At 34.6% G+C, this 13,474-nt stretch overlaps 1 long non-coding RNA gene across 1 annotated transcript in view; it reads right to left on the bottom strand.

The window, feature by feature from the left end:
* Positions 1 to 9,093, bottom strand: part of LOC121469217 (uncharacterized) — a 32,019-nt gene extending 22,926 nt beyond the window's left edge. The window contains exon 1 of the long non-coding RNA XR_012054135.1: positions 8,573 to 9,093. This is a non-coding gene — a long non-coding RNA (uncharacterized lncRNA). The remainder of the gene's footprint in view (positions 1 to 8,572) is intronic.
* Between the last annotated feature and the right edge of the window lie 4,381 nt (positions 9,094 to 13,474).

The following is a 13,474-nucleotide window of genomic DNA, read 5'->3' as shown; positions in this document are numbered from 1 at the left end:
GAATCACCCAAGTACAAAAAATTATTCTCTCCCCTCTTCTGCTTGTTTGTATATATTTAAACTTGAATTGCATAGCAATAATCTATATTAGAGCACTATATATGCTGTGCGTAAGCCACTGCCCAGCAAGGAGTTCTCATTGAAGTGCTGGGAGGATATCATGCCTAAGGACAGGCATAAAGATGACCAATTCTCCCTGAAAATAAAATGAGATTATTAAGAATTTTTCTTTCTACATATTTGGCTAATAAATCCCATCAATTCTTTTTTTAAATTAAGAATTCAAACACCATGTATAATGGCTTTTAATTTCTTCTTTCTGTCAGCGTCTTTCTGGCTGTTTAAGTGACACAGAGTACCACTCTTAAGGGTTTTAATAGTTTCTGCACCTCTCTGCTTGAGCAGGAACAGATATGGATATTTTCTTTTGGCAAACTGAAGGATAGTTTAAAAAAACTATTAAAAGAGACCATTATTTTATTTCTTGGATACTTTATACAGTCTTTCTTGTGCAATGTATTTACTGTGCTTTCAAAAATGGAGTTGTCCTTTCACTTTGTCTGGTTCAATGAAGTGCTGTACTTGGAAGAATATAAGTTTTAAAGGGTGACAAGTTTTATTGAACAACTTCTAGACTATGAGAGGAAGTCAATAAAGTGTAATAAGATGGCAGCAATGTTGATAATATAACAAACCCTTTAATAAAAATATCAAAGAGATGTAGACACAACATAAATTGAATATGCCTTTATATGACACAAATATGTCTGGTGAATCTATTGAAAAAAAGAAAGAAGAGAAAAGTGTCATTCTAACACCCTGAAATCACAGGGAGTCGTCATATAGTAGAGATATACCTCCTTGCCAATGTTTTATAAAGATTTAAGGGTGATTTGCTTACTTCTCAGTATTTTGCAAAGACATTTTTGAACACATACAGGATATTTGGGATAGGAAATCACGAACAAATTTGCAATTTAAATGCTCTTTTATGGTTCTGACCAAACCAGACAGAAACTAGTACAGATGGTGACATTCAGACATGAGTTCATTTGTCATCAATATAAAGCACAAAGCAGATACTAAGTTTGGTTCCATATAGCAAATTAGGAAAAAAAGACTGCTATTAGGGGAGTCCCTGATGAAAAACTTGAACTAAGAAAGGGAAGGAAAGAAGATGTGAAATATCACTAATGTTTCATCTAAAGAGCAACTGCAAAGAAAGGTGGTTATTTAGACTGGTACAAGAAAAAAGGATTACAAATTTCTAGTCATAAGAATTGACTGGCAAAATGTGAAAGCCTCGTATAGCTTTGATTGCAGCTAAAGTTTAGCTAAACTTTACTGTCAGTAAGTTATTTTGTATGCAGAATACCCAGAATTTAGCAGAGTGTAGATTACTCAGTCACAGTAAGAATGTATAAAGTGCATTTTGTTATATATGTATTCAATTCACACTGACAAAGAGAGTAGTTTCTTTTACCCATCAACTCCTTTTGCTTAAACACTTCATAATTTTCACTTTCACTACTGCAGCACAAACTTTGCTATCACAGGGCTACAGTTGTGTGGGTTTTTTTTTTCTTATTTGTACAGATTTCTGTTCTTTTAGATAACCAATAGATTTGGTTGCAATTATAATTAGCATCAACTTGTGAAAATGAGCTGTAAATGTTGCCTGGTTATCCCTAGAAAAATAGGGCATACTGGAGAAAATGACACAAAAGTATTAAAAGGGTAGAGAACTTTCAAGATCTTTTTTTTTTTCAGATGTGTAGCAGTTCTTCAGCAGTGGAAATACAGGGAGACATTTAACTACCAAGATGAGATTGCTTGCTGTTATTTTCTTTCACTGCTAAAAGGCATTGTCTTGAAAAAATTAATTTACCCATACTAGCACATGGTTACATCTTGAAGACAGAAGTTTAAATGAACAGATTATCACCCACTAATATGAGAAGGAAGTTTCTGTTCAATGCTGCATGCAGCTGAGTCTACAGGAAAGATTTAGGTAGAAAACTCATTTTTTCCCAGATTGAAATATTGGTGAATTAGTTAGATCAACATCAAATATGATGAAATTTTGGAATGAAAAGAAAAGAGCTATCATTAAACAAGAGATATTTTGAAATATCTAGAAGTAAGATTAAGTGATATCCAAGAGCAAAAATATGTTAATTTTCAATTATTCAGGTATTAGAGACTTTATTTCAAATAGATGTTTAATTAGCACAGTAGATTTCTACTACACAATACAACAAGGTTAAATTGAGAGTCAAGTTATAGGTCAGCTAGATTACAGGCAGATAAATAACAGGCATTGCACAGACCATTGCTGACCATTCTGAAAATTATTGTGTAAAACTTACGACTTTACTTCTTTTTAGATTCTCAGAATCATAATTAATGACAGAGATTCACTCTGAATCAAGTATTATTTTAATATAGACTACTATGACAATAATACATTTCTGGAGGCGGCTACCTCCTCATAGTGAAATAGTAACAGAAATTTTCCCAGTGGAATCATCCTTTCCTGCTCACCCAGTTCCCTGCAGTAAAAAGGCCCTTCTTGCTTTCATGGTCTGACTGAAGGGGTGTGAGATTCCCCACACCACTCCATGCTCCCCTCTATGTCTTGGAAGATTAAATAAAACTCTGCATTTACCTCCCCATGCCCTTCTCTGTTTCTTAACTAAGGAAGAACTGATTCAGCCAAGGAAATGATGATGTAACAGCCAGTGATTAAATAACATTGCATCACAGAAATGCAGCTATACTTTTCTGATTATAGCCTGCCTGCAAGATTTTATTCTTGATTCAGGCCTCAAGTATAATTCAACCGTCTGGTAAAAAATTAATCTATTCATTTTTTAAATTTAAATTATTTGTTCAGGTTGGGCTGGGAATTAAGGAAAGGGAAAATCAGGTGAAAGGGACAATCTTATTATAATGAACTTGTCTCATAACATGAGACCCCAAAAGAACAGGTTTTGTATCACACAGCACTGAGGAACAAGATTGAAGGCTTCTGAAGCAAAAGGAAGCTTCCTGACAAGCTGTTTCCACTCTTGGAGACATCCTAATATAGGGACTTCTCCAAAGGCCATCATCTTTGAGATTCGTAATCACCATCTAAAAAGCTTTGGCAGCCTTACCAGAAGAACTTTTCTTCCACAGAGTGGGGGGTTAAAAGTCCAAGCACTACAGACCCACGACCCAGGTGTGCATCAGGAAACCTGCAGATGCAGAAAGTTAACCTCACGGCTTTAGTTTTGACCTCCAAGACACTAGTGGCTTTTCTCCAAGGCAGTGCAAGCATGTTGGAAACCCATCTGTAACCTGTGTATGACTTTGCAGGAGCTATGGACCCCAAAAGCCTCTGTCAGGAACCTACATGAAGTTAGTGGGAACAAATTGAGGCTGACGCTTCACTGGTTTCATATTATATATATTTATTCCCTTGGCCAGCAACATTGGGTGCTCTTTTCTCCACATGAGGAGCTCTTGGAGAAGTCCAGTCTAAGGAACTCAACCTATGCTGATTTTTGTCAAACACTCATTGGGAGTAGCGTTCACAAGGATTTCTTAACAGATAAATTTATTTTAATTTTTTTTTTGTTAATGCATAAACATTAAAATATTTTTATTTGAGGGGTGTTTGCTCACCTATTTGTTTCAGTTTTCATGGATGACTAATTTAGAACAAGAATAGTTCAAAGTAAAAATACATAAAATGAAGTTTCTGATTTAAAATGGAAGCTACAGATAACACTAAGAAACAAAGCAAATTAATATTTAGCTGTTAAACTATAAATGACATAGAGGTGCTGTTAGATAAATAGTAGTGCTAATTCTTCACTAAGCATTAGACATTAAGATAAGAATCATTAAGATATTTTTTTCTCTAATAGAAGCAATTTCAGCAAGCTGATGATTTTTCTGTAGAATTAAAATAATTCCCTATAATAGAAAAAATACAAAAATTACTTAATTTTCCAACTACATAGTTTTATGAAATAATTTATTTGGAAAAATATTGACTTCCTTAACGCTCTTATCATGTTCCCCAGAATTCTTACACTATGACTTCCTTTTTAAATCACCACTTTGACTGTAATTATTTCTAAGAACTCTTAGTAAAGTATTTACTCAATGCTAATTTGTGAAGTAGACTATTTAAAGGATATGCTGATATATTGATTGAGGAAAATGTGAGCTAAAAAACAGTAGAGAATCAAGGCACCTAACTTAAATTCCAGAGCTTATATGGTTTTAAACCGTGTTTCTTCTATGATTAAGCTTAAACAAATTTACTTTTTATATGAGCTTAGTAATGAATTGTTAAACCACAACAAAACCTTGCATGGATGTTGTGATTCAATCTATACCTTGGTCATATCAATATGAATTATTTTAATTCTAGTTTAAACAAATATCGTAAATATTTCCTAAATATCCACAGGGCTTTAGAGATTTTGAATAAAATTACTTTAAAACATCTTCTTGTCAAACCTACATTACTTTCAAATGCAAGTAAAGATGCTTGAAACTCAGAGTAGCCCTCTTAAAGTGTTTCAGAGCTCTGCGATAAAATCAAATCATATACAAGATTTGCAACAACAGGCAATCAAAAAAAAAAAAAGTCAGAAATAATTGAGGCTGTAACAACATCATTATTGATTCCAGTGTCTGCTGTCTTCTCAACAGGGTGGTGTAAGGAAGCTCGTGCAAGTGAAGAATTATCCCTATTTCTCATAGCACTCAAGTACCAGAATCCATGTTCTGCTGTTCCTCCTTCACTGGAGGGGGAAAAGCATTCAAAAGCGCAGAAAAAGCTACATTAATACACTCCCTCAGATTCTGGGAAGCTCTAAAAAGCCTTTAGCTGTTCAAAAACAGCACCAAGAAATCCACATGGGTCCATTTCAGGAAGAGCAGAAAGCATGTGCTGTTGTTTGAGGGATATCTAAAAAAAAAAGCAGTGATACACCAGTTCATGAAAAGAGTAATATGCTATGTCTAAGATGTTTTCAGGCACATTATATTCTAATGAAGTGTCAAGAATAAACATTAACAGGTGGGCAGATGGAATTCATGCTGAGATTAATGCAATGTCCAGTACAGTTAAACCACAAAGAATAGTAACTACCAAATTGCAACATGATATTTGTCTGTGCCCAGGGCTCAGTGGGAAATCCAGAAGCAACTTCTGCCACTGGTTATGCATCATTTAGAACTCTTATTTAGTAGCTTTGCTTATGGAGCATTGCAGGATCCTTAATGAACCCTTAATCAGCTGATTGCTAGATTTTCCAGTGCAAAGAAGGGTAGAGAAACATTGCAGCATCTTACCCCCACATACACACCCTACACCAGCCCACCTCTTCAAGTGTCCTGGCAAGCTAGTTAGTTTGCCTTATGCCAGAGATCTTTTCTTAAAGTTTTTTCTGCACCTCACCCACTTATGATCAGTGAGTAGCACACAGGGGACCATATTTAGATTAGTGAATTTGACCCTTAATTTCTAAATGTTGTCACTTGATTTGGCTTTCCATAGCCCCATTTATATGATGTAAACTAATAGAAGACTTCTGCCTTTGCTATTTTTTAGTTTCAGGATTGTGCATAAAGAAGTAATTCTTTCAAAAATCAGCTCCTTTTCATAACTCTGGTCACACTTTGAAAAGTTGTCATAGTATTATTGTTTCTGATGAGATAGCTCTAAATTTAAGTAATTATACTTTTACACTTAACATTTGTCATACAATAGCTCATCCACTGATACAAAGTGATTAGAGAGAGATAATATCAATAGCTCCTAGTCATGAGTTCCAATGCAGAGAAGTTTACAAAGGTAAATAGAGGTTAATTACCTGAAGATTAGTTGAATAATCCCATTGTAATGAAAACTAATGAAAAAGGCTCAATAAAATCATGTTAAAAATGCTGAGTTCTAATGTTGAGTCATATACTGAACTAACCAAAAAGGGAATTTTGTTTCTTTTTAAATTTCACATGAAGAACATTAAAAAAGGGACACACTCATTGCCAAAACTTAATAGCTGCTATTGTTCTCTTTCTTAAAGTATCTTCAATGTACCTCCATACATACTGGGCATAGTTCTTCAATAAAAGTGCTTACCACGGCTCATAATGTGTTTACAGCTAAATATTCTTTTCTAGAGTAACATAATATTAATATTAAAGTACATATAAATAGTATGGGTTCCTTTCAAGAAATTAAAATCTAAAATTTTCTTTTAAATAGGTTATGGAATTTTATAGTTTCTACACTGAGTAAATTCGTTAGTGGTATGTTTTAAGTTTGTTAATATTTTTTTACTACTTTGATAACAATATTTTTATCCCAAGCAGATAAAATCAATAAGGCAAGTCCTTCTGAGTGCAGTATAACTTTTCGTTTTCCATTTTGGAATGTAGCTGATTGAGGAACTCTTCTGAGGAATTTTTATCCAATATCATTATATCTCTCTAAAGAAACATGCTCTAGGCCTAACTAAAACATTCTTCGCTTTGGCTACAAAAGTAACATCCTCCTGGAAATGTAGGGTACAATTCCTCTCCCAGATGGATATTTTTTAATCATTACCTAGAGGGCTTACATTAAATACCCTTTGTTTAACAGACCATTCAGGCTTTTATCTAAATCCTTTTTATGAGTGTTTGGAAAAATGATTTTACAAAACTTATCCATACAGTGTTTGAAATTATTAAAACTGTTGCATGGTTGGCATATGAAGACTAGTAACAAAGTACCTACAGAGAATGTAAAAATTTTGGTTTCTCTTTTCATGAATACATGCACATCATAAATACTTATCCTATAAAGTCAAGGAGAATGGTGTTATAAAGGAAAGGAGATTTTAAATCAATTGGTTTGCTTGGGGTTTTTTTCTGTGTTTTAAGAGGCTGAACAGTACCATTTAGAACATAAGACTCTGTTCAGTTTGGTTTGGTTTCTTGAATGAGATTTTATGAGTATTTCCACAAATTTCATTAGGAAATTTTTTCTATATTCTGTATTTTAAATACTGTACTCAAGCTCCATAGTTAGCCAGGAAATCATATACAAGTGACTGGATTTTAGCCTTAACATACAGGAGATTGGGTTTAAGGTATCTCAATAATTGTCCTTTCTAAGGCTGTAACATCGGTCAACTGTAATTCACACCTTCACAGCTGAGTTCTAACTCTAACTGGGTTCTAGTTCAAAACAAAGCAAATAGCTAAATTTGCTTAAGGTATACAAGGGCTACAGATAACTTAAACTATTATTTTAGATTATCCCCTAAAATACCTTAAGAGCAATCAAATTTTATCAAAAATAATACAGGTGTCCTGCATTAGGTGTCCTCTTTAGGACATCAATACATTTTAGCTGAGGCTTATAAAAATCACTGCAACAAATCACAGTGTAATCCATGACTTTAATTATTTGTTGCGTGTACTAAAGTATGTATTTGAAAAATGCAAATACAGTAGTCCTTATGTCAGTATAGTTAAATCATGCTGGAGCCATTGTAAAACCTTTTTTGCCTATATACTCTTGAGTATTTGGATGTGTGAATTAACAGAGTTATGATTATTTGGCTGTTTTCTTGCTGAACAATCAGAAAGGAAAAGCTAAGCCAAGAATACTTACTGTCTTTCCAAAACTGCTGTTAAACAGTTTATCAAATATTTTGAGTGGGATTACTGCTTGTATAGTTAACATTGAACTTTTTTATGCAGAAACATTTGCAATACCATAAAGCAATTTGGACTTTTTTTCTCATTACAATAATTGCAAAAGAACTGGGATAGAAAATTACCTAGTGGGTTTCCACTTTTCTGTACACCTTCCAGAACATAACCATCTGCCTCCATCCACACTTCCCCCTAAAAAAGCTACTAGCTGCAATGGTCACCTATTAGCATATTTTAGGCTATAAAAATTGAGTGAAAATATCAAAAAAATCATAGTTAAGCCTTTATGTCTAACCAGAAATGGAAATATTATACTTAAACCTGCATTTGTCTGACAATCTCAAAAAACAAAAGAAAACCAAAAAAAAAAAATCAACTTTTCTCAGTATAAAATGACAATACATAGAGATTTTGGGTTATTGCTCTCATTGTTCTACATTATGACCCCAGATCACTAATGAAAGTAGCCAAGACAGCCTAGAAAGCACATTCCCAAGCAGTATCTCTGGTCAATAAATCCCAGAGGAGGAATCCGAAGAACAGAAAGAAGAAAAGTGGTAAGGGAAAAGTGTGTCAGCAGAGGTCAATTTGTTTCTACTGTTATACAACAAAGGTACAACAAAAATGGTCATTGAATAAAAGTAACAGAATTTGCCATCTGAAGTAACAGACTTTAGCAATAATTTTCAAATGTAACAGGCTGTAAATAAGACTCTGTGCCTGTTATTAAAATGTTGATCACGGGAAGCATAGTAGTGGTGGCTGTATTTTTTGTGACAGTCTTCCCTTCCAGTCTGAGTACTTTTGCATTTACCACATTTAATTATTGCTTATAAAGAAATGAACAGAAGTACAGACTCACCAGTTACCTTCGTATACCTGATCACATGCCTATTTTTCTCTCTAACCCTCTCATCTGCAGTGTTAGATTGCCTTAAAACAGCAAGTGTGTACTTCAGACATCGAAATTCATCTTCAGCTTCTCATCAAATTAAAATTGCATACCATTTTGCAATCCATCAGTCTTTTGATTGACACAGATTGTTAGCTTTCACACAGTAAGACTTGAACACAAGCCAAATGCATATCATACACTCACTGACTTGGCAGGAACATGGCTGCACAAGCCAATTTTGGGAGCCAATAACCCAGCCCTGGCCCTCAGCGCCTAAATTTCATTTTAACATCTGTTATTCAGCAATAAACGCACTGGACTGCGAAAAAAGGTTCATATTGTATGAATGTTCTTGAATCCTCTGTTTGGGAATTTGCATGTGGTGCATAGCTAAGTCCATGGCTGAAGCTGGCTGGAATCAGTTTCATCCGTTGAAGCAGATGAGTTGAAAAACACATTCAATGAGATCAGCTGTTCCTTTTATACAGGTATGCAGATTACTTGCATTTCAATAGTCTCTTAGAATAGTTCTGGCATAATTCCTCCTCCCCCCCTCTTTTTTTTTTTGAATATGTCTTTTGATTTGCAAAGAGAATACATACATACAAGTTCTCATCTTTCCAGAGCTGAAAAAAATAGTGTCACATATTAAAATGGTATGCAGCCCTAAAGAGATCATCCTACTTCCTTAAGCCAGTGAATCCTATCTAAATTTGTATTTCATATAAACTGTGCCAAATATCCCAGTCTGAACCTGAGTTTGATCACAAAGTTTTCAGCAGCTTTAACAAGTATCTTGATTGAGTTGTACCTATTAATCTGAAGCATGAAGTATATGCAAAATCAATGTATTTTTGCCTTTTAATGATACAAATTGACAAGGTAGATATCCTCATGGCAGATAAGTCATATAATTAGTAACTTAGAAATTTGTGTCAAAATTTTCAGGCTTGACTTGCAGAGCTGACTTCACAGAAATGTTCTCTCTTTATTATTTACACACTAGATCTGCACATCTTCCCCCTCACACCAATTGCCATGTCTTGGTAACAAGCACTACAAATTATCTAACATTGCCGGCATCTTCAGGTTGATTTGGGTTATACAGTTATATAAAAACTGAAGGACACGATACATTTGTTTTAGTTCTGTTTTAAGTATCTACCAGCATGACTGAAATTAAATCCTGTTGTAACTTTGATTAGGCCATTAGTATAATTTCTTCTTCCTTCAAACCCCCAAGGGTTTGCTGCCTACGTTTAAGTCTAGATTTTGGTGCAGAATGAGCTGTGCAGAATGAGCCATGAGAAGCAAGGTCTAACCTGCCCTGCTTTGTGGTTCTTTCCCCTTATCCCAACCAAGCTGTGCCACAGCAGTGCTGGCACTTCTCTGCCACAGACCTGTGTGGTGCTCTCAACTCCTGCTCACACCAGACCTTCTCTGCTCACCATGAGCAGCTGAGTGGACCGTGGGGACAGAGTTTGGCAGTCATGTCTCCATCCTTGCCTGCCTCATTTTCGTCCTCAGCTGTTGGCTGACTTTGATTTCTGGAGCAGCCTGGCCATGATGCATCTTGGTGGAATTCTGCTGTGTCCTCAGACACAAGAGGATTGAGTCTTACCTTGATTGCATCCTTGAGGAATCATCTTTCAAATCTGTGTCATTTGTCCTTATTAGCCTAAGCAAATACTATAGAAAGGTTAGCTTAGGACAGATAAAAAATTCACAAGAGCATTATTTAATTTCTCTGTTGTCCCTGGCTCTCTTCCAGGGAGGTACATGCCTCCTTTCCAAAGGTCATGATCATAAGAAACCCATGTTTCTGTTGGCTCTCCTTTCTTATTACCTCTTCAGTAGTAGGTGTACCACAAAATGTTACCCAGTTTGTGTAAAAGGAAAAAAGTCTTGGCACATACTGAAATATTAGAAATCCCCCTCAGCGCATCACCCAAAAGGGCAGCATCAGCAGCATAGTCATCCTGCAGCCTAACATCTGCAATACATCTCCTGTGACTTTGTTGGACCAAACAGATGCTGGAAATTTCAGCCTCAGAACCTTGGAAAGCCACACATATGTAGAAATTCTGTCACATAAACTGTCCAGTTGTCCGGTGTGGACAACATTGACTGCATCAGGCTGACTCAGAGCAGGGAAGTTTAATTTAGAAATATTTTATGATCACCATTACTCATTGCTCTGCATTCCCTGTTATTAACTTCTAGAACACAGCCTGCAGTCTAATTTTTGTAAAACATCTCTGAGCAGAGGGATTTGGATGTTCTCTTTTCTTGAAATATAGTTTACCCACTGCAGACTGTACAGTTGAATTATGCAAAAGAAATGCCAAAAAGAGACAATAATAATGTAGAATGAGGCTAGAATGCCAAAATAAAATAATTTTCTTGAAAAGCAGTGTCACATATAATACTATAAGCTATTTTTCAGTAGACAATTGAAAGGAAAAAAAAAAGGTAAAAGCCCTAAAATAAAACAAACCAATGATATACTTTTTACTGAAAAACCTGTGACCCAGAAGATACTTACATTTCTATTTACTTGAAGTAATCTCCAAGTTTTAGTTTGAGTTTTCTTTAATGAAACCTTAAACTCTGACAAATGGTGAAGCTGAACATTTCTGAGAAATAGCTTGCCTTCAGAAAGCAACATGAGGGCAAAAGATAGTATACTATATGAATAGAACAAAAAGATACAATAAAACCCTCTTATTTTTATTACATTTGCTATACTGGTAAGTCACTTACTGTAGATAGGAAAGTGACAGTCTCCCACAGAGGTAGAACAAACATTAAATTGTGTATTTGGATATGTGAATTAACAGAGTTATGATTATTTGCCTGATTTCTTGCTGAAAAAAGCCAAAGGAAAAACCAAAAGGCAGAAAGGAAAAACCAACAATTCATGACCTCATTTTATGTGATGAAAGAATCTGGACATATAGTCAAAATAGATATTACCTCCCTTGGAGAAGTTGCAGAGAAAAAAAAACATTATGAGGAAATACTTCCTAAAGGAGAAAAAACATGGGGTTTGATAATGTGGGAATCCCAATATTCTATAGAAAGTGAGATATATTTTTTTTTCCCAGACATTTCAGAACCCTTTAAATGCATGGCACTGACATTTTTCTCTTCACCGATCTTACCATGCTCTTTTTTTATTACCCCACAGAGGTAGTTTTCACTTAGTACACACATAATTCCTACATGCTTTACAGGATTTATGCTCATGCATCAAAGATAAAATAGATCCTTGATCTTAGGCCTACATATTCTTAGCAGAGAGACTTTAAAAACAGGTAGACGACAAACTTTGTTAGCTCTGTAGTTTATTCTCTGAATCCTAAGTGTGCTAATTGCAAAGACATTTACAGGGGGAAAAGATGAAACCACAGATAGGGAAAGCAAGAAAATATCTTACAAGTAAGAATGAGATATTAACAGATGTCAATTGTGAACAGAATAAAACCCAGTTCCAAAACATTGTTTGTTTTCCTGAGAAGTAAAGCTTTCAAATATTTTTGGTTTTGATACTTTTAGACACATTTTTCATAGTGTGTTTTTCTAGTGATTTTGGTCAAACTGAATACTCATTCCTCCATTAATATCAAGTCCAAGCAAGAATGTAGCATTTCACTTATTGTACAATATATGAACACTAAGTAAAAGAAAACCCAAAAGAAAACTGTACTGAAATATTGCTAATCTGCGCTCAAGGAACCTTGATAATTAAGAACAAAAAGGAGCAGAGTACATGGTAGCTCTACATGTTATAAGGTCTCAGGTATGTAACGTTACCAACAAAATAATTGGAAAGATTTTTTTTTATATAAATGGATCATATATAGAAAAAAAAATCATAAAATGCTATTGCTTATTATTATATTGTAATATTAAGTTATAAGTACATTTTAGTTGGTTCATGGCCAAAAGAATAAAGACTAGAAAACAAAAGCTTCAAAGAGACAAATTACTGTTCATGTGTATATCTGTAGAATCTTACTCAAAGTGGCCAAATAACAGTTACAGTAGCTGCATTTATAGCAATATTAGAAGATGAATGGGGATCTAAAATGTAATCCAGCAATGCAAAGTTCCTGTCAAACAAGCAATTTCTAAGAAACATTCATGCCAAGGAAATTCCTATGAGATTGTCTGTTGCTTTCTTTCATTATAGGGAATATGGCCACCCCTTTTCCCCAAAAACTGAGAGAAGTACCCTGCCCTTTTGGCCCACACTTCATTTCATTCACAGGTAATCAAACATTACCTGGTATGTGAGGTACTAGGCAAACAATCTAATCACTGCTGGAATTAAGAAAGAAAGGGTGAAAGGAATTTAATTAAAAATTATGAATGCATATATTTTACTTTTTGAATTTGATCTCCTGGAAGTTCTACCACACTCTGTTTTACACTGACTTTGCATTGACTTATATTATGTACATGACAGTCAGGGTTTTAACCTGTCATTTCTTCCAGTCACAGTCTAACAAGCCTTTGTCACTAAAGAAACAGAACTTGAAGAATATCACATAATTAATAGACACAATTTGTTACTCAAGGATTTACTATTTACAGTGATTGATTAGGATAACTGTATGTTATGTAAATTTGAGTTTACTTTCATGACTTTGACCTCTGTGACTAAGGAAATGGCTGTATTGACTACTTTGCCTCATAGTCTAAGCTTCTAGTTTGTCCTGAGTTGGGGAGGATTTGCTCAAAGGCAAAAAAAAAAATTGAAACTACAAGTTATTTATTTTTCTTCCTCTTCTATCTACACTTTACTTACATCAGTGAGGAAGAGTTAATTTTTATTTCTATATAGGACTGCCAGATCTTACAATT

Source organism: Taeniopygia guttata, chromosome 2 (genome assembly GCF_048771995.1).
Source record: "Taeniopygia guttata chromosome 2, bTaeGut7.mat, whole genome shotgun sequence".
Lineage (NCBI taxonomy): Eukaryota > Metazoa > Chordata > Aves > Passeriformes > Estrildidae > Taeniopygia > Taeniopygia guttata.
The sequence above is the reverse complement of the archived record's forward strand: the minus strand, read 5'-3'. Positions and strand labels throughout refer to the sequence as shown.